The following is a 20,383-nucleotide window of genomic DNA, read 5'->3' as shown; positions in this document are numbered from 1 at the left end:
CTTTTCTCACCAATCCATTAAATAACATCTTTTTCTGGATCTGACATAAAAATATTCATATGTGGTGTACAGTGTGTCTGTTTGCTTTTGTTTATTTTTTTTTAATCTTAAATCTGCTTTAGATTAAATGTGTGCGCATTTTACGGAACAGAAATACATTTTTATATTGTCCTAAAGTTTTTTTTTTTTATCATGGTTCTGAATTTTAAACAAAATGTTTTCTTATCATTTCAGCATGAAATTAAGTCGATCAATTTGGTGGATGAAGACAAGTCTACACCAACAAAAGGTAACCAGATATTTTTTTTTATATATTCAGATGTAAATTCGGAAAATGGCCTTGTTTCTGCCGCTGCCATGATTTTCATTTCTGAATTAGCACCATCAATATCTTAGAATATGCTACTTTTTTTTTTTAAACCAGCAATTTCTAAATCTTATGCTGCCAACACACTTCATAATAGTTGACAAGTGTATAAATATGTATGTGTGTTTGCTTTTATTTTGTGATAGTTAAATCTTGAAGTACAACGTAAATTTCTGCCGTTTCGCAGACTTCTGTCAATTTTTAAGCATCTGTTATAGAATACGTTCTCATAACATTCCTATATACTGTATCTTGTAATGGATTCTCAAGAGAACTGATATTTTTAAGGGCTGAAAATTGTTCACAAAAAAACAAATGCTTATTTTTGTTCTGTCGAAAAATGTGCTGAAAACAGAGCTGTAGACTGGCTTTATGGCTTTTAGCAGCTACGACCCATAATGCATTGTTAAGGGTATATAAGGTTATACAATATCTTTATTGCTTATGGAATTCATTCTATACCTTTCTGTGTGGCTTGAGCCTGGCCCGTTGTTAAATAAAATGGATAATTTAACCTGGTATAAGTGACACCTAAAAGTCATGAAATTGTTATTAATATAAAATTAAAGAAAATGTACATTATTGAACAGTGGATAAAATATTTGCACCATATGCAAATTAATGACTTAATATATTATATTACATTATTGCATGAGATAGTCTTCAGTGCTATATATGTCTTTGTTTATCTTCTGGAGGTTCATAGCTATGAATACGATATAATATTAGTATTTGTAAGTAATTATCATTCAAATAATATTTACTTTGTAATATAAAACATTCAAAGAGTCTATATATATATATATATATATATATATATATATATATATATATATATATATATATATATATATATAGACATGCGAAGGTGCGGCACTCCTGGTATAAATGAAGACTTGCAGACAGGAAACTGTAACAACGTTTCAGTTCATTAGAGAACTTTTTTCAAGTGTATACTCCTATATATATATATAGGAGTAGGCAAAGAAGCAGACAGCGGCACTCTGGGAATTTTCAAAAACGTATATTAGTGCAAAAATAGCATACCAACGTTTCAGGGCATAAGGTACCCCTTTGTCAAGGTGAACAGTGCACTATATATATATAGATAGATATCTATAGATAGCTATATCTATCTATCTATCTATATATGTATATATATGTGTGTGTGTGTTTTGTTTGTCATTATCATCAAAAAACATCTTATGAAGTAGATTTCTTGCCTAATAACATTAACCCGTAGATCCGATCTTGTGGTGAATTGTTCTGCTCAAGCTCGTTTCTGTGGGTCTGTGTGATTGAGGTTCTGAGTCCACACACTTCTTAATCTGATGAAACAACTTTCGCCAAGAGTTTACTGAACTTGCCAAGATTTAATTTAACTTTTTCAACAGTTCTTATTTGTCTTTTCTATCTATATGTCTGTCATCAATTTGTAAGTCTATTACGTATTTTTTTTTAATCCTTAAATATCATACCTAACATTTTAAAAGCGTATATGCTGTGGTATAAACAATATATAGCTATTTTAAGTTATAGGTGCACACATTTCTGAGGTAAGGTACCCATACACAGTGCGTTTGCACCATGCGATGTGATGCGCGCTCCCGCGGCATCTCATCGCACAGTACAAAAAGTATGTGCTGCACATACTTTTTGTACCGCCCTCACATCACACGCAAATCGCATGCAAAATGCATGCATTGCCATGCGATCCAGCCCATAAATGGTGCGATCATCGCACTGTGTATGGGCACCTGTACTTAAATCTCTTGTTATTATTTCTCGTTTGGGGTTTAAATTTTTTTTTTTTGTTAAAAACAATGCTTCCATTTGTTATTGTAGAATTAGTTTCTCCCTTGACGTACTTAACATTTTTAGTCTGTTAGCTTTAAAATTGTTTTTATTTTTATTTAAAAATAGGTGGCTCCATTGTTACCTGTCGCATACATTTTCAGTTTCACTTTGTATGATGACTAAATATTGAAATAGTTATAGTGTGACCAATGCATTTGATATTTGTTGGTTTAACACCACTTCTGTGGTGCATCGGCTTCACAACTGCATAAGGCTTTGAAGAAATGAAGACACGGACTGCATTGGAAACTGTGTGCATCCAGGTTGAGGTAGTAGGTTGTATGGTTTAGAATGACACCATGGGAGTTAACTGTACAACCTTCTAGCTTTCCTTGGAGCTCACTTGAACCATCACGGAATCGCCATCATCATAAGACAAAACCTCTTTGTTCAGTTGTGTGCTAAACTGTTACCTTGTATATTGCAAATGTTGCAATATTGCAAGTTTTTATATTTTTACATAGATATTTGTACTACAGTTTTTTTTTTATTAAATAGCAAGTTAAGTACCTTTTAAGTACATATGCATAATTTTCTCCTAAATTCTCATACATATAATTATCTCCTTTTCAAAATCACTCTGAAAGGAGCACAGTTATGACTGTCAAAAACAGGCACATGCCCTTAAACTATGAGCAACATGTGATCACATATGGATACAAGGAAAAGAGCAGAGGGGCTTACCAAAGCCTCTCTGCTCTCTACATCATTTGTCATGGGACTTTGGCTGGGTTATGCTGAGTCAAACAAGATCTATGTAGTTAGCCATTGCAGATTAGATGGCTAACTACATCTTGCCATCCCCAGCCATGGAGAAATACACTGAGTGCGGTGGCCTAGTGAATGTTGCCTCACCTGCACAGCCGGGCGATAGCAACACATCGGGACCAAGCATCGCTATTGCTCGCAGGATGAATCTGGTTAACCTTCTAGCCTTGCCAAATTGCACCATGTGTACATCTCTTTTGTGGTTGCCATGGTTTCACATAAAAATGGGGAAATAATAATTATCAGTCATTAACCGCAGTCTGAAGAAACAAAATAAGGAGAAATGGTCAGTATCTAGATTCTTCCCACCGCTTGCCAGACCTATACTAAAAAATCACAATTACAGTTTTAACGTGAGTGCTCCTTTAACAAACAATTGCACTGTTTGACATCATTCTATTGTACAGATGTCTGCTAATAGTCTGCCATACAGTTCAAATTGACAATCTTCTAAACATTCTGGACTTTGAGATCTTTTATAACCAGAAAAATAGGCTGACAATAAAACAAGTATCAATATTACAAACACATGGAGAAGTTATTATTTCAAGCATAAATAAAAGACCTTCAACAAACATAAATTCCTCTGTTGAATCTCTGTAATTAAATAGTGTTAAACAATTACCATATATTAACAGCGGTGAAGGATGGTGAAAATTATTCCTCTCATCTGTATTTTAATAAGGTTCAAGAGTGGACAGTTTTCCACTGAAAGATCCGTTCTAGAACAATAGGATACACTGCAGATTGGGAGGTGGAGTGGGGGAGAGGTAGATGGATATTCCACCAGATGTACCGCTTGGGAATCAGCAATTGCAATTTCAGTTAAACTTTCTAGTTTTAAACACACTCTCACCGAATAGACTTAAGCGCAAGAAAATAGTTTATAACAGTTAATTTTCCTCTACTACTAATATAAGGTAACAAAACATATACTCTTAAGATATGCCCATAAGCTAATATACAAATAGCAATGAAGGAAACACCACCAGCTTTAATCTAGGAACACACTTTTGCGATATGCTTCAAGAACAATATCGTTTGCGATATCACCAGAGCTCCCAGGGATAGTGCATACAAACTGAACAATATCCCTAACGATTTTGTTCAGTGATGTCTCCCGGCCACAACCGAACATGCAGTCATTGACTATAGGCAAAATTTGACTGTTCAGACGGCAGGGGGGTTCATTAACTACCAGCGGGAACCCGCATCATTAATGATATAGTGCGTATACACTAGACAATATGTATGATAATATCATTAACAATATCATTATCGTGCATATTGTTTAAATATATCCTATAGTGTGTATGCACCTTTAGAGGCAAATCCACCATCAAAAGCAGGTAGCGCTAGCTAGTGTTTGTGAACATCGTTATCAGTGTGTGCGCTCGCAAGTGATATGGCTACTGACAAGCCTACCCGTGTGTCTGTGCGTGTCTGCCTTAATTCACAATTACACAAAAACTCAAGCTGGGGAAAGGTCAAACAGTTGTCCAGTAGCAATCTTTTGGATCAGTATCTAATACAGCGATTATTTTTGAAAATAATATCAGTCCTATATTAACATTATTTTCCCTCATTAGTGTTGGGGAGTTAGGGAAGGTCATGTATGCACAGTTCTTAAAGACAAACAAAATGGACACGCATACACAGCAAAGCAATAGGTTAGAACATTGTCTCTATCATCATGATTTTTTAATTGATCCATTTGGTACATCATGACTCCAGGCTCAGATTGTATCTTCTCAATTTTATCTCTCCAAACATAAAAAAGGTGCAGTTTGCAACATTTATTATTTATTTAATAGCAGTTTCTTATATAGCGCACACATATTCCGCAGCGCTTTACAGAGAATATTTGAACAGTCCCTGCCCCAGTGGAGCTTACAATCTATATTCCCTACCACATGTAGATGCTTACACAGACATTCTAGGGCAGTGGTTCCAAAACTGTGTACCGTGGTACCCTAAGGTGCCTTGGGGGGCGTGCAGGGGTGCCCTAGATTGGTGGTCCATGATCAAATTTAAGTGGTTTATGGCCAAAGTAATAGCCAAATTGTGGACAAACAGAGGTGAATCCTAATAATTACCACATAACTGACCCAAAATATGAGCTATAAACACAATTTTATTAACTTAATATTTTTTTCTGACTTTCTTAATAAGAATCTTTTGGTCTAGGTCCATGAAAAACTTTCTGATACTCTGAGATGCCGTGATTCCACAAAGTTTGGGAACCCCTGTTCTAGGGTTAATTTGTTGGAATCCAATTAACCTACCATTATATTTTTTATTGTGGGAGGAAACCAGAGCACCCGGAGTAAACCCATGCAAGCACGGGGAGAATATACAGACTCTGCACAGTTAGAGCCATGGTGGGAATCCAACCCATGACTTCAGTGCTGGCAGTAATGCTAACCATTACACCGTCCGTAATGCCCCATGCTGCAACATAGATATATGTTTGTTTTTTCTTGGAAAAGAACAGTACACATTTGTATATTCTACAAATAGCACCTAATTGTTTTGATATTTACTCTGATTACCTTTTCATTTTAGATGATTATTTTTCTACAAGATTTTATGGAGATTTTCATATAAATATTTAAACTTGCATAAGAGCGCCCAAGTTTGATTACTGTGCTTATGCACTCGACTTTTGTTTGTGCTATAATTCTGGGCCCAATTTTAATAGCCTGTGATTGGTAGTAAGTGCCTAGACTTTTTTGAGTAAGATACAAGATTTGGGCCATCATTTTTTTAAAGGTATGGCTTTTTATATGTCTAAACTGGCAAAATCCTGGCATATACCACAAATTGCAGGCTGTTATATTTGGGCCTTGGACTTGGTGGCAGATTGATATGTTTTGGAAATAATATGAACCAGCGGTTCTCAAACTGTGGGTCCTGACCCCAAAGTGGGTCCCGACCACCTCAGCATGGGGTCACAACTCCATGTTGCTGGCCATCAGACTAATGTGTTTGTTGAGGGGGGACAGGGGATCACTCATTAAGTAAACACCCTCTGCTTCCATCTTCTATCCCTTACCCCCTTTTCCATTCCCTCATTACCCACTGCCTCCCTGTCACAATAGCTGTCACTTAACTTCACTGACCACACATGTGGCGGCCATTCTGTGGTAACTTGCTGGGGTCCTGTAATAATATTTATTGTCTGAAGGGGTCCCAGAGCAAATAGTTTGAGAACCGCTGATATGAACAATATAAATGCTGCAGTAAATGATTTTGGTGTTTTTATCGTTTTAAAATTCTGTGCGTCTTTCACTTCGTAGATTGTAGTCTTTTGTGGTACAGTATTATTATGTTGTTACTGTATTTTTTAAATGTGGACATGTATTCACTTTATAGTTAAAACTTAAGAAACAGTATATACTGCATTTATTGCCTATAGGGGACATTGAATTATTGAAGAACTTTAACTTTTTTTCTTTGGCTAAAAACAGTCAAAATTTTCCTCAAACTGGTTAAAGTGAATTCAAGTGAAACACTGAATGTTATGTTTTACAATTTTAGCTAATATGGAAATGATAGAAATTGAAAAAAACTTTAAATCACTTTCAGCATTCAATTTCTAATTTTGAGTACTTATTTTTTAGATCTAATTGACTTCTGATTATGATTTTAGACATCAATTTGTGGAGCTCTCAATTCTTCTGGATTGTGAAATTATGTCTCTTTAACACCCAAGAATATAAATCAATTTACTGTTTTGTAGTAGAGGATTGGGCACCACACAATACAAACAGAATTATGTTAATGATTATTTGCTCCACCAACAGTGTACCGAGCTTTAATTGATTAGTTTGCAATAGTGCAAGAATTTATTTATTTTAATACATTTTCCTACCACCTTAAAATCTACTTTTTGAGAGTTTTTGTCAGATTGTCTCATTTTTAGGCACACGCTGCCTCAAATGATTAAACCTGGCAAAGATTGATCACCAAACTTATTCTAGAAATATTTACATTAATATATTTAACACAATTTGTTTTCAAATTTAGGTAAGATGTAAGGAATTTTGCACCAAAAAAGATAAAAATAAAAATTGTATAGTGCTAAATAACAGTGTTTGCCCATTTATGCCATGAACCATCATGTAATTTTTTTTTTTTATTTAAACAGGGAAACAAAAAAGTTTCAAAGAAACATATAACAAAATAGTGAAATAGCATGCAAAGGGAAATAAACCTTTACATAAAAAATGTATTCAAGTAACTTGATCTTCAATGAGAATATTTTGCCACCAAATTACCTTATAAATTCTGTTATTCAAGATTGCTGACTTGTGTGGGGTTTTTTTTTTTAGAGTTTGGTATTTAATAATAGGCACGTTGGTAACTTATACTTTTTATGCCATTTTTATTCCTTTACACTTTATGGTGACAAACATAATAATCAAAGGGCTTTAAATACTGTTGACACTATATTCTTCTACAGCATACCGTTTATTCTGTGGTATCAGTCCTCTGCTTATGTCATTCATGGTAATGTTTACTTTGCCGGGTTACTGTGTTTATGCCCGCTTTGGTGGTTCAAAACCCTTTTTGAACCACCATAAATTTTATTATGTGGTAGTAACCTGCTTATTTTTGCAAAGGGTCTATTGGATGGCATTTGCCCACTAGCAAATGGTCTATGTGGCATGACGCTACCGTTTGGGTACATTTAATAAAGATGAAAAGAGGTGATGTTGCCCATGGCAACCAACCAGATTATGTCTATCATTTATCTATTGCATCCTAGAAAATGATAGACGGAACTGATTGGTTGCTAAGGACAACATCATCTCTTTTCATTTTTAGAAGCTTTAGTAAATTAACCTAATAGAGTTTGTTCTATGGTATTCATCTTCAGCTTATACCTGCTTCAGTATGACCTGCCACCATTAAGAATGTTGACCAGAGAATGCTGGCACCGAAGTAATGTTATATCCAGTATTTTAACCATGTTTGCATTACAACATTAAACCTGACAAATATATGGGGTATTTGGGACAAGGGGTGTGAGCAGAGCTGGAGCAAGGCTTTGGGGAGGCCAAGAACATTTAAGCCTGGAGGGGGGGGGGGGGCAAAGAGTAACTTTTTTTGGATTGGAATCTTGTGCACAAGCCTTCCTCGCCAGGTCACCCAATTTTGTGTCATGTAGAGTGCATTTGCATTGTTCCCCAGCTGCTGGGTGGTTCCCTGCCTCACACACATGACAGGTGAGAATTGCCTCTCTCTTTCCTGCATACAGAGCCACACCTATGGAACTCCAGAAACAGAGCATTTTGTACCTAATGGAAGGGGTCATGTTGGAGAGTATGCAGTCCACAGATACAGTACACACATACATACATGCTGTCACACACACAGTCATACACATACATACATACATACACAATTACTATTTACCCATGAGGCAGTGTGTCACTAGGCTCACTGCCTGGTTGGGGTTATTGATTAGCATCTGAATTCTGGATTCCAACGTCACCATTTCATCCTGCCTTGGATGATAGATAAATGCTTATAGCAGGACTCCACCAAGCGCAATAAGACCTATTTCCAATATCTATAATATGGATTATACTTAACGTGGTATCTATTAACATTCATTGTCCGAAATGTCAGGCTGTACTGTCCTTATTTTCCGGTGAAAGTGGTCCCATTTTCAGGCGATAATACATGGGATCAGGAATAAGTTCCAGGGTTCCATGTGTTATCACAGATGCATGGGCTGCTTATCACGATTATGCTTCTGGTGCCTCGATAAGTACCGGCAATGGAAGATTAGAACTTCCCCCTTGGGGCTAATTGGATAGCCCCCTTATACTGATAAAGATGTAATAAAATGTATTTTAAAGTTATGCAATAAACAATTAGGATGAAACAGCTCTAGCACAGAATATGTAGGGCATATAAAACTTTACAAATCGTATTTCCAATTTAATGCCATTTTAATAATCTTTACTTTTACAAAAGTGATAAATTAGATTTTAAAAGCAATTTACAGAATACAGATTAATTCACACCTATAATATATAGGTCTCTGTGACGAAACGCGTTTATCCACTCCTACGTACTCCTGATTGGATTTTTAGGATTTGGACTTGGCACTCACACCAAATTAGTTGCTGGCTCCGGGTGCCCTCCTATTGGTATCAATTAAATGACAGAGGCAGAGGTGGGGCGACACTCATGGAAATAAATCACGGACACCGATACATCGGCCTCACCTGCAGTGCACATGGTTTTGCCCATTTTGAGAACAAATTTGTACTGCGATCAGATCTGGAACAAATTTGTACTGCGATCAGATCTGAATAAGGGCCATATATAGAATCAGGTATGGGCACTCACCAAAGCTCTCTGCTATATCCCCCACGCATGCGAATGGATGTTTCGCATAAACATCCATTTGCAGATTGCGTGTGGGGCAGAAATCATTCGATGGTCACGACCATCAAATGATTTCTCTGGCACTCGCAGATCTGGTGTCTAAGATCCGCGGCGCCCCTGTATGGGAAGAGGGCGGGCAGCTGACATTTGGTGACGTCAGCTGCCCACCCCGGAACCCACATCACCGGCAAATTTCCATGGGAACGGCCAGCGTTTTCATGGAAACACTGGGCATTCCCATTGGTGCTACCCATGGCCGCTGCCCCACACCCCCCACCCACACTGGCTGCACATGAGGGCCTAAATCCAGTTTCTCCTCAGACTTTCACCTGCAGTATATCTTTTTGAAGTAACAATTCTCTTTTGGGTCATTGAGCTTTAGTACTCGTTATTCCTATTTTAAACAAAAACTTGTACTGTAGCTTGTTATATATTTGATCTGTCATCATAAACTATTTTCTTTTGCTACAGAATATGTGTGCGCTATATAAAAAGCTGCTAACAAATGTGTGAACTTATGCACTTATTTGCAGCAAATGCACTCATTGCATGTTTTTAACATTATTTGATTGTGTCCAACGGCTGATTTCGGTATACAACATTCGACGAGTTTCTTAAAACTGTAATTTTAATTTAAATGGCAGACAATGACACAATCAATGTGGAGACATGTTCTTCTGCTGCATAAATGGTGCTGTGCTGATCGCTTGCTGGTGAATATTAGCGCTACCACAGGTTCTTTAGTCATTTTGGAGAGGAGTAATTGAACTGGACATTGCCTAGTCATGAAACTTTTTTGCTAGGTAACAAACCAATTCTGATTTCAGTGCAGTCTTCGTAGGCTGAATGTGTTTTTCAATGTATTGATGTGGAGGCTTGAATGAGTGCCTTGTATTAATGTCTCTTTGGATGGAAGATGTATCAAACCTTCGGGAGAAATAAATTGGTTAAGTTGCTTATAGCAATCAATGAGCGTATGACTCTTATTTTATAGATTGTATGATATATAAATGATAATTTGTGTGTGGTTGATTGCTGAGGGCAACTTCTACACTTCTAAACTGTATTCCTCTTGAAGGTTGGATACATCTCTAAAGTCTAAGCTGTAAGTGTCCGATTGCTATTGCGTTCCTTAACAGTGTGAAAGTCAAAACTCGGTCAAAAGGGAGTGTTGCTGGCTTTGGCATATCTAGAATGGGGGCAGTGTGTGGGTTCTTACTCTACGAAGTCCCATGTTGGCAGCAGCCCAGCAGTGCCTAGTCAACCTAGTGCGCAAAGTCTATTGCTCTGCCTACTAGAGAGGAGGTGGCCCAAGTCGGAGACTGCACATGGGCCTCCTCCTCTCCTGAGGTACCTCTGGTGTCACCAAATGTGCACTTTACATGAACACCACCACAATCTGATGCGGTAACTCAAAAAGGGTGTGGTCCAATTGAAAGGGTGTGGTCTCACAGGGACACCATTGGATGTTTATCCAGAGAAGACTGCTCCATTTTTCTTTTCCTTCACTTAGTAGGACACATTCCTGTCACAACTACAGTCAGGGACAGAATGGGCCTCTGAATCGGCCCTGGCATTTATGCACGCACTGGTGTACACAAGTGAAGGTCATGGCCCTATCTCTTTTTGACACACGAGTCCAGTGGCTCCCTCTCTGTGCACGATCAGGAGGCGGTGCTGCCACTGCCAGTCTTGAAAATGGATGGACAAATTGGCCCCTGGATGGACAAATAGGCCCACCTGACCATTGGCCATTCTGGCATTTGCCAGAAGTGCCAGGTGGCCAGTCCGGCCCTGACTACAGTATATTTAAAATGGGACAAGGTTGGATCAAATGAATACCCTGTTTCTTATTGACTATCCCCAAATTACTAATACTGTAAGTTTAAAAACAAATAGTATCCAGGAGTTCAGCCTTCTATGCTAGGTAGCCCACTGCAGGTCTGTAACTAGGGGGGTGCAGAGTTTGCCACCACTCACAGAACTGCAGGGTAGAGGGGCGCTGTTGGCGGCACCTGTTAATAGCTTTAACTTGTAACTTCCCTCCTCTTTGAAGCCGGGCCCCTGTTTCCTTCCCCCACCCCTTCCGCCACTAGTAAGAATACAACATTCATGAACTTAACTTGAGAACTCTCTGTTATTCAGTCATGCTGTCCTTTATTACATTTCAAGTTGCTGAAATTGCAGGGATTCAAACCCATAGCCTGTAGCATTGCTCTACTCATGTGAGCTATCTGACCCTGCACAGAAAGCTATCAAAGTCTATGTACAGTATTTGAAGCTCACCTTGTACTTCATAAAAGAATGATCAGCATTGTAGCTTAACAGATCTATGTAGTATGTGGCTGCATTGTATTACATGTGTAGCATCAGGCACCAAAAAGTCTAGTTACAGCTCTGGACTTCTGCCGTAGCTGACAGCTGTCATAAGACGTGATTTCCTTCTCAATAAATTAAGTAAATAGGTTATAGCAGCTGAAAGACCTTGTAAAACATTTGCATGCTTATTGGAAGGTAAAAGTAGATGCGAAAACTATCCATTTACTTCCAAATCCAGTCTATATGCTAGCTTCACAACATTGCTTACATCTTTCTGTTAGATCCGTGTTAGTAATTCATTTTGGCATCTCTAGAGTGAGGATCATTTGTATTAATCATTGTTATTTTAGCATAAAATATCAAAAAATCTAGTTTTCAGTCCTAGCTGTGATTAATACTGTGCAGCTGTGGTCTGTGTCAGGAGTGACTGATTTTTGGCTGAATATAGCAAGAATTCTAATAATATTTTTACACATTCTAGGAAGCATAAACAATTTTTAATAGACCTTTCACCATAATATAAGGTTATCAGCCAGCACATACTGTGTTACTGAGCAGTTTCTCAGTTCAGTCTATATATATATATATCTATATATCTATATATATATATATATATATATATATATATATAAGCACGGATGGTGTAATGGTTAGCATTACTGCCTCACAGTGGGTTCGATCCCCACCATGATCCTAACTGTGGGGAGTTTGTATTTTCTCCCAGTACTTGCGTGGGTTTCCTCCGAGTACTACGGTTTTCTCCCATAATCCAAAAATATGCTGGTAGGTTAATTGGCTCCCAACAAAATTAACCCTACAATGTCTGTGTGTGTGTGGTGGGGAATATAGATTGTAAGCTCCACTGGGGCAGGGACTGATGTGAATGTTCAAATATTCTCTGTAAAGCGCTGCGTAATATGTATGTGCTATATAAGAAGCAATATATATATATATATATATATATATATATATATATATATGTATATATAATGTCCTGATGAAAAAGCATATAAAATAATAGCTTTGACACATTGACTGTATTTTTGGACCACTTGAGCTTTATTTATTAAGAGTGCCGCCAGCAACGCGATATATATATATATATATATATATATATATATATATATATATATACTTTACACATACAAAAAAAATAAACTATATCTGCAAATAGACTGAGCCATCTCAGGTGATTTGCGCTGCAATCACTTTATAATTATGTATCATTAGTTATTCCCAATAGTCAGTAAGTGACGGAGATTTCATCATGCTTTGTACAGTGAATACCTATTACATTACAGTATGCAGTCACTGGGTAGAAAATGTCTAGGTAGACAGTCACTAGTGGTTGACGTTTTTCACGTTATTTTATAAAAAAAAAGGGGGTTTTAGTACTATCAAAAGAACTCATGTTGAAATTATTTATGTGGACCATAAGCTTGTATCAACCTTTTGTCAATGCCGACCTTGGGTATGTGGACCATTTCAAGGTGTCGACCTAGTCACTGTCAAACATTAATGGACATTGTCTACCATTTATACCGTAACCTTACATTACTATGGGTTGTTGCTGTGCACAGCCTCCGTCATACTCTTGGTGCAGGGCTCCTTTCTAATATGGTTCTTTTCTTTGCCATCTTTGCTGATAACTTCCCATCAATGCATGAGTGATGCTGCAGGGAGAAAGTGTAATTCGTATGTTCGGCCTGCCCATTGAATATACGCCACAATAGTAGTTTGTTGCTGCTTGCGATAATGTGCCAGCAACAGCGTGGATGAGGCGTAACTCCCGGAGGCAATGGCGACGCCTTGCTCCGGGCTCCACGTCCTAAAGGGGAACTTATATATACAGCAACACCTGTGTTGTTCACATTGGGATCCCAGTGTGACTGCTGCTCTTCCATTGAAGCTCTGTGGTGCACCGATGCTGCTTTTCATGTTAATCGGATCTGCCACAGGAACCCTGTTAACACCTACAATAGGGGGTAGGACAGCTCCAGCCTAGTACTGCTCAGCTTGCTATCCGGCAAGTGTTGGGGCACCCATTGCTGCTGCTGGACCGGGAGATGGAACCCACCAGTGAATGTTGATTCTGCTACAGATGGATGAATCTTATGACTCTGACTCTGACCCACCATCCATTGTCACATCTCTATTTAAGGTAGTGGTGGCACAAAACTCCAACTTGCCTCTCTGTAGTTCGAGAGAATTTAGCTCTCGTCTAGAGTGGTCAGAAGCTAATTTAATTGTTTTGCAATGCGCCAGGCACTTAGCATGGGAGAAGCTGAATAACGAGGCCAATCCTCTACATTCTCATATAAGAACACATGTTTTGCGTGTGTGTGTTGTATAATGTGTCTTTTTTTCTCTTTTGAGAAAATATGAATATATCTTTATTATTAATGCACGCACACACACATTTAATGTTTTATCTACACCAGTATGATTTAGCATAATATAAGATAAATTCCCATCAGTACTGTGAGACTGTTCCAGCTGATGCCATTGTGGAGTGGTTCATTATGTGTCCTGTTAGCTAACACTGTACTGTACAAGCCTTCTTCATGCCCCCCCCCCCGCCCCCTTTAATACAACAGCAATGACATTTCCCAGAGTGCCTCAGCCCTGCCTTAAAGTACCTCACATGGTATTATGCCATCCACCGGCTCTTTGTGCAGGCGAATAAAAGCTGGGATGATTTGGCCGTGAATTTTTGAAACCGTAACCATTCCCTAATTGTTAGGGAATTCATTCCCAACTTCGTCGTGACCTGAGTAGAGGTTACCACTTTTGTGGCCATCCAGAGGAAATAAAATTAACGCAAAATAAAGCTATTCAGTTGCTTCAGAGAGATTTTTATACAATAATATACAATTCCTTTCCTGACCTCCAAAAGTGTTTAGATTAAGTCACTGTTTCAGCACATAGCAATTATATCTCAGTTCATTTCACACCGTTTCCTTCCTGAGATCATATGGTCATTTGAATTCATTGTTTCTCTTGAGAACTGTTTCCTATTGACCACTTTACCCTACAAAAAGGCATGTCTCTGTTTCAGCCACCTTCTGGATATTCTGTTACTGGACATTTCATGGGGGTTAAAACAGCGAAACAAGCAGACATAAAATGCTCAGTTAGCCCTGGCTGTGGCTGTGTTCTCCAAAATGTTTTTGTTCCGTATGTTTTTATTTATTTATATATATATATATATATATATATATATATATATATATATATATATATATATATATATATATATATCGATTTAGTGGCCTGTTTAAGACCATTTGAAATTGGCCCCAAAAAGTGTGGTCATTGCCACATTTCAGAGCAATAAGCAATACATTTATTATTATTATTATTATTACTTTCTTATAAAGCGCATACATATTCCGCAGCGTTTTACAAAGTATAGTTCAACATTCACATCAGTCCCTGCCCCAGTGGAGCTAACAGTCTAAATTCCCTACCACCAGTACACACACACACAGACATTCTAGGGTTAATTTTGTTGGAAGCCAATTGACCTACCAGTATATTTTTGGATTGTGGGAGGAAATCTGTGTACCCATACTAAACGCACGCAAACATGGGGAGAATATACAAACTCCGCACAGTTAGGGCCATAGTGGGGATCAAACCCATGACCTCAGTGCTGTAAGGTAGTAATGCTAACCATTACACCATCCGTGATGCTCAATTTATTAAAAAGTTCTTGCCGGGACAGTGACTCTGATAATATGGCATTTGTCAAACAGTAAATGGTTGTGATTGTGCAAATCAACTGAGCCCTCTCTGGTGACAGGATAACCTATAGGCTGGAATGATTTACAAACTATCTAAAGTGGTCATTAGAGATCATGGCCATGCTCCAGAAAGCAAAGTTCATCTCTCTAGAAAATGACAGGAAAGGCGGTAATGAGCAGTCATTTGGTTAAAGTAGGAGACATCTAGCTCCGTTTATTTAATGCAAGTATTTGCCTGATAAATAGACCTCTTAGTGTAGTTACAAACAGCCAATTAACTGATAAATCTTTTCACGTTAATCTTTATTTAAAGCTATGCTTTTTTTTTTGTTTCTGGTTCATAAAATAAAAATCAGTTAAATGTTTTCTCCTTCTATAGCCTAAAGCGCTAAAACAATGGGTCTTTTTATATCAAGTGTAGAAAAGCCCTATCTCTAGCAAAAACAAAAACAAATTAAACAAAAACAGACAAAAAGGACATACAGTAGTGCTACTCCCTTTTTATCAAGAGGAAAGGGCTTCTACTATTCTCCCAGCAAATCTCCTCAAGCAATAAAGGGGTGTACACACGCTTTGTTTTTGACAGGTTTTCGATTCGATTTTGCTTATAGAAGCAGAATCGAATTGAAATGTAATGGTTTTTAAGATGATTTCTATCTGCAATCGATTTGATGCGCGCTCCCATGTGTCTTTATCTTGAAAAAGAAAAATACACTGTGCAGGTAAGGAAATATCGAATTCAATCCAGTAAATCGAATGTGTACACTGTACCTTAAATGTAAATCGAATACGATATCGAAATCGATATGGAATGCAAAAGTGTAGATTGAATGTGAAAGCAAAGGCCAAATCGAAAGGGGGTGGAATAGGGGAAATCGAAAGCAAATCGAATCGACAGTAAATCGATACATGTGGACACACCTTTAGAAAGCCTTTCTAACTGCTATAGGATCTAGTCAGTACTTTACTGAAACATTCCTCCTGTCGTTTTCACCATCTCCGGATGGAATTTTAAAAGAGTTTTCTTTGAAAAAAAATATTTAAGTAAACCTTTTTTTTAAATCAGAATGACAGTATACATTTTTTTTTTATTGATTTTTAAACCTTTTTTGTTTATTTCCTAGTTGATAGAAGTCAAACGGGAATCCTAAGGCTATACTGAGATGTATATTATTACCCTTGAAAATGATACAAAACAGATTTCTTTCCTTGTTAAAAGGAACATACTGCTGTGCCTTTCAAGCCTTATTTAGCAGACTTCAATTAACACAGGGCTTATGAAATGTAACAAATTTGGTATAATTATCTTAAAAATCACTAATTCATTCTAAATTTCAGTTTACGTTATAGTTTCAGCTAATTTCCAGAAATACAGAATTTGGAGGGAAATGTTCAGCACAAGAATGCCGTAACAACTGCCAGAGTACAGTATTGTCAAATAGTAACAAAAGTTGTTAGGCAAACTTTATAACATCACAATCGTAATGCTGTTCTTCTCCAACAAGAAATAAATCTAACTTTCTTGCAAAGTTTCGTTTTATTACCCTATAAAAGCTGTGGACTGGTAACTTTGATTTTCCTCTTCACAAAGGAACAGTTAATATCTCATGTGGAATGTGTTTCGCTCTGAATTTTGGGCAGTGCTGAAAACCTTAAATAAACACTGGCGTATAGTTATATGACTGATATGCCTTTTGGCTCTCATATTCCCGTTTTTGGTATAATACAGAACTGTGAGGTATTATGTAATGTGTTGTTTAAAATGAAAGGAGTCCGTTCTGAATTTGCTTATGATGGTTCTTTCAAACTCAATGATGGTGAATATTGGTGAGGCTTTTTGTTCCCCCAATTATTTCATTTTATTATTATACGGTGTCAGTTCAGTAGTTACCTTTCCTTGGATGAACTTAAGTATCCAATCAGAGTGCACTAAACTTCAGAGAATTAATTGTTGGGCCATAGACAGGAGATAGACAAGTAAGAAACTGCAAAACTTTGAATTGTCATACATTGCGCCTATACATGACCAAGGACCTTATTTATTTATTTATTCATTCACACTGAGACGTGTAGTGTTACTGCACATGTGCATAGGCAGGGTGCGTGCACCCACTGTGAATAGTTGGATCGCAAGGGTGCGCGCACCCAGGACAGCGGCTGGGGTGCGGAGAGGGGTGTAGGGTGGCAGACGGCTCATTAGCATATAGGAACGCCCAGTATTTCATGGGTGTTTCCCTTGGGAATGCTGGGCCTTCTCATGCTCACGAGGCCGTGATGTGGGCACTAGGGGCGGGCAGCTGACATCACCGGATGTCAGCTGTCCGCCCACTTCCTTCTGAATGTGCATGCATATGTTAGGGTGCCTCAGAGCATCCTTACATATGCGTGCACGTTCCACATAATTCGATGCTCGCCGAGCATCTGAAGGCACCACTTTCATTTGTACCTTTAAAACTTGCAATGTGATTACGGGTACCATTGAGTATAGACTCAAGTGTGAGCGATTAAGCGTCTGTAGTCAACCACTTCAGTGAGACGACTGCAACAATTTCATAACATGTCCACCAGACGTACCATTTCCATGCATCTCCCAGTCACTTAAATCGACTCCATTTAACATTTAACATTCAAATGAGCAAAAATTGACAGGACAGGTGCATAGAGTTCTATAATAGAGCCAATAGAGGAGGAACTGGGGCTGATGACTAAGTTGACTGGTAATACTTTGGGAATAGTAAATAGAAAATGTATTATACATAGTTTAGAAGCTTAATACACGTCACAGTATTTTAGGTTACGTACAGTATTATTGCTTTAAACCAGTTTTAGTCCTTACAGGGTAATATGGTTCATTAGATCAACAGTGAACGTTTGATTATGTCTGTGTCAACACCCATTGGTCGATAGGTGCAAAAGGTTTGCAAGAAAGGTCAACAGGGATACAGTATCTATCAACAGGTACAAAAGGTCGGTATTGGTGCCTTACCTTGTCCATCTTTCTTAGTGAATAACCATAACCTCTCCTGCTAGTGCCTAACTTTAACTGTCCCACCTATTGCCTTACCCTAACCATCCCTCTTAAATCACAACCCTAGCCTCCCCCTACCAATGCCTAACCCTAATTGTACCTCCTAGTGCCTAACCATTGTGGTAAGTGCCTAACCCAAACTGTTCCTCCCAGTGCCTAACTCTAGCCATTGGGGTAAGTGTTTAACCCTAATCCACCAGAGAGTTTGTAACCCTAACAAACAAAAAAAATAGTCAACCATTTTTGTGAAGACCATTCTAAAGTTGACCTTCATACATGTTGACCTTTTGTACCCTTCGACCGATCTCCATGCCAGCCTTTTGTGTTGGCATTTTGCAACTGTCAACAAATGGGTGTTGACCTAATCTTTGTCAACCTTTTTAATGTCAATCAAATGACTGGAACCTCTACAGGAGTCCGAATCAGATCCATAATCCCTTTCTTACGGTAAATGGGAGTTTTACATGAGTACAGAACCGGTGGCTGCACTGTTTTCAGATTTACTATTTTCCTCGGGTCTTTGTTTCACAAAGGGATCAAGGTGTGCTACAATATTTCAATTTCCTCCAAAGCCACTTATAGTCATTGGATAAAGCCAGTTAGCCTAAATATGATATTGTAATACATGCAGGGCAAAAAACAGACATCGCATTGTTTGTTTAACCACCATCAAAAGTGCTTGCAAATGAGAACTTAATTAAAGGCGATTAACTGAGACTTCAAAGAAGGCCAAAAATGAACTGCTTTTAATTTAGACTTCAATATCAAATTTTTAAGCCGCGAGTAAAACGCTCAAATAATATTAAAATTATTATTTAACTCTAACCTGTGAGAAGTAAATGTTCCCTGATGGCTCCATTAAGTAATCCGCTTTACTGAGTGAATTTCTGAAATAAATAATTACAAGTTATCTCACAACTAATTATCTATTAAAGTTCACTGTGAATGTATTAAATGATTAGTCTCTGAAAACATGCCTGGGTTTTATACATTTATCAAGTATTTACTAAGAAAATAACACATGGAACTTGGAACTGGAATCCCTCTTTTTCTTTACGATTATTAATTGAAAAAATATGTAAAAATTATTTATTATTCATTTTGTCTCCGCAATCGTTTTTCTGTAAGCATTGTTTAATAGGCTTCACCATCAGGTAGTGGTGCTGAGTCACTGGCGTTTTTATAATGGATGCACTGTGGAGGTGATTCTGATTGACTCGCGAGCCATGTAACGCCGCCTGCACGAATGCCCGCCCCTGCCACCATTTCACCTCACAACATGTAATGAAGTCACATCCCCTCCCATTGGTCACCAATCATCAAATGATTTCTCCTGCCTTTGCAAATAAAAGTCAGTCTCAACAGACTTTTAATTGTGGCCGCCGGGACAAAGACAGGGCAGGTGGCTGACGTCATGTGACGTCCCTGGGTCCACGGGGGGCCACACTGCACATCCTGCTTCCATTTTTTCAATTTTTACACTCTGGATTCCTGCGAGTTCTAGTCCCTTTCACATGCTTGTGCACCAGGAGATGGGCTAATTCTAGTGTTAGTAGTCGCCTACATGACTCAGAGTAAGACCCGTTTTTATTATGCGAATTTTGTGTGGACCATTTCACTTTAATTGTGTTTTTCCATGATTCAAAAACAACGGGTGTGATGCTAAAAATCTTTAATAGCCTTTTAAATTCAATTTTGAAATACAATTTAAATTCATATTTTAATAAAACAACATTAGCCTTGACGCCCCATGATGCTGACCAGAGTACAGTCGCCTGGCAGTCAGCAGTTCCATAAAGCACATCTTCTGTAATACATCAAATTCTGGACAATGTGGTGAAACGAAACCTAAGATGACAAACACAGAACACAGCTTCCCCGCCCCATGGAGCA

At 38.0% G+C, this 20,383-nt stretch overlaps 1 long non-coding RNA gene across 1 annotated transcript in view; it reads left to right on the top strand.

Moving 5' to 3' along the window:
- LOC146059563 (uncharacterized) overlaps window positions 1-20,383 on the top strand; it is a 389,618-nt gene that overhangs the window by 295,245 nt on the left and 73,990 nt on the right. The window contains exon 8 of the long non-coding RNA XR_014470274.1: window positions 235-289. This is a non-coding gene — a long non-coding RNA (uncharacterized LOC146059563). The remainder of the gene's footprint in view (window positions 1-234; window positions 290-20,383) is intronic.

This window comes from Crinia signifera, chromosome 2 (assembly GCF_055691185.1).
Source record: "Crinia signifera chromosome 2, ASM5569118v1, whole genome shotgun sequence".
NCBI lineage: Eukaryota > Metazoa > Chordata > Amphibia > Anura > Myobatrachidae > Crinia > Crinia signifera.
Note: the sequence above shows the minus strand (reverse complement) of the source record. Positions and strands in the feature narration are given on the sequence as shown.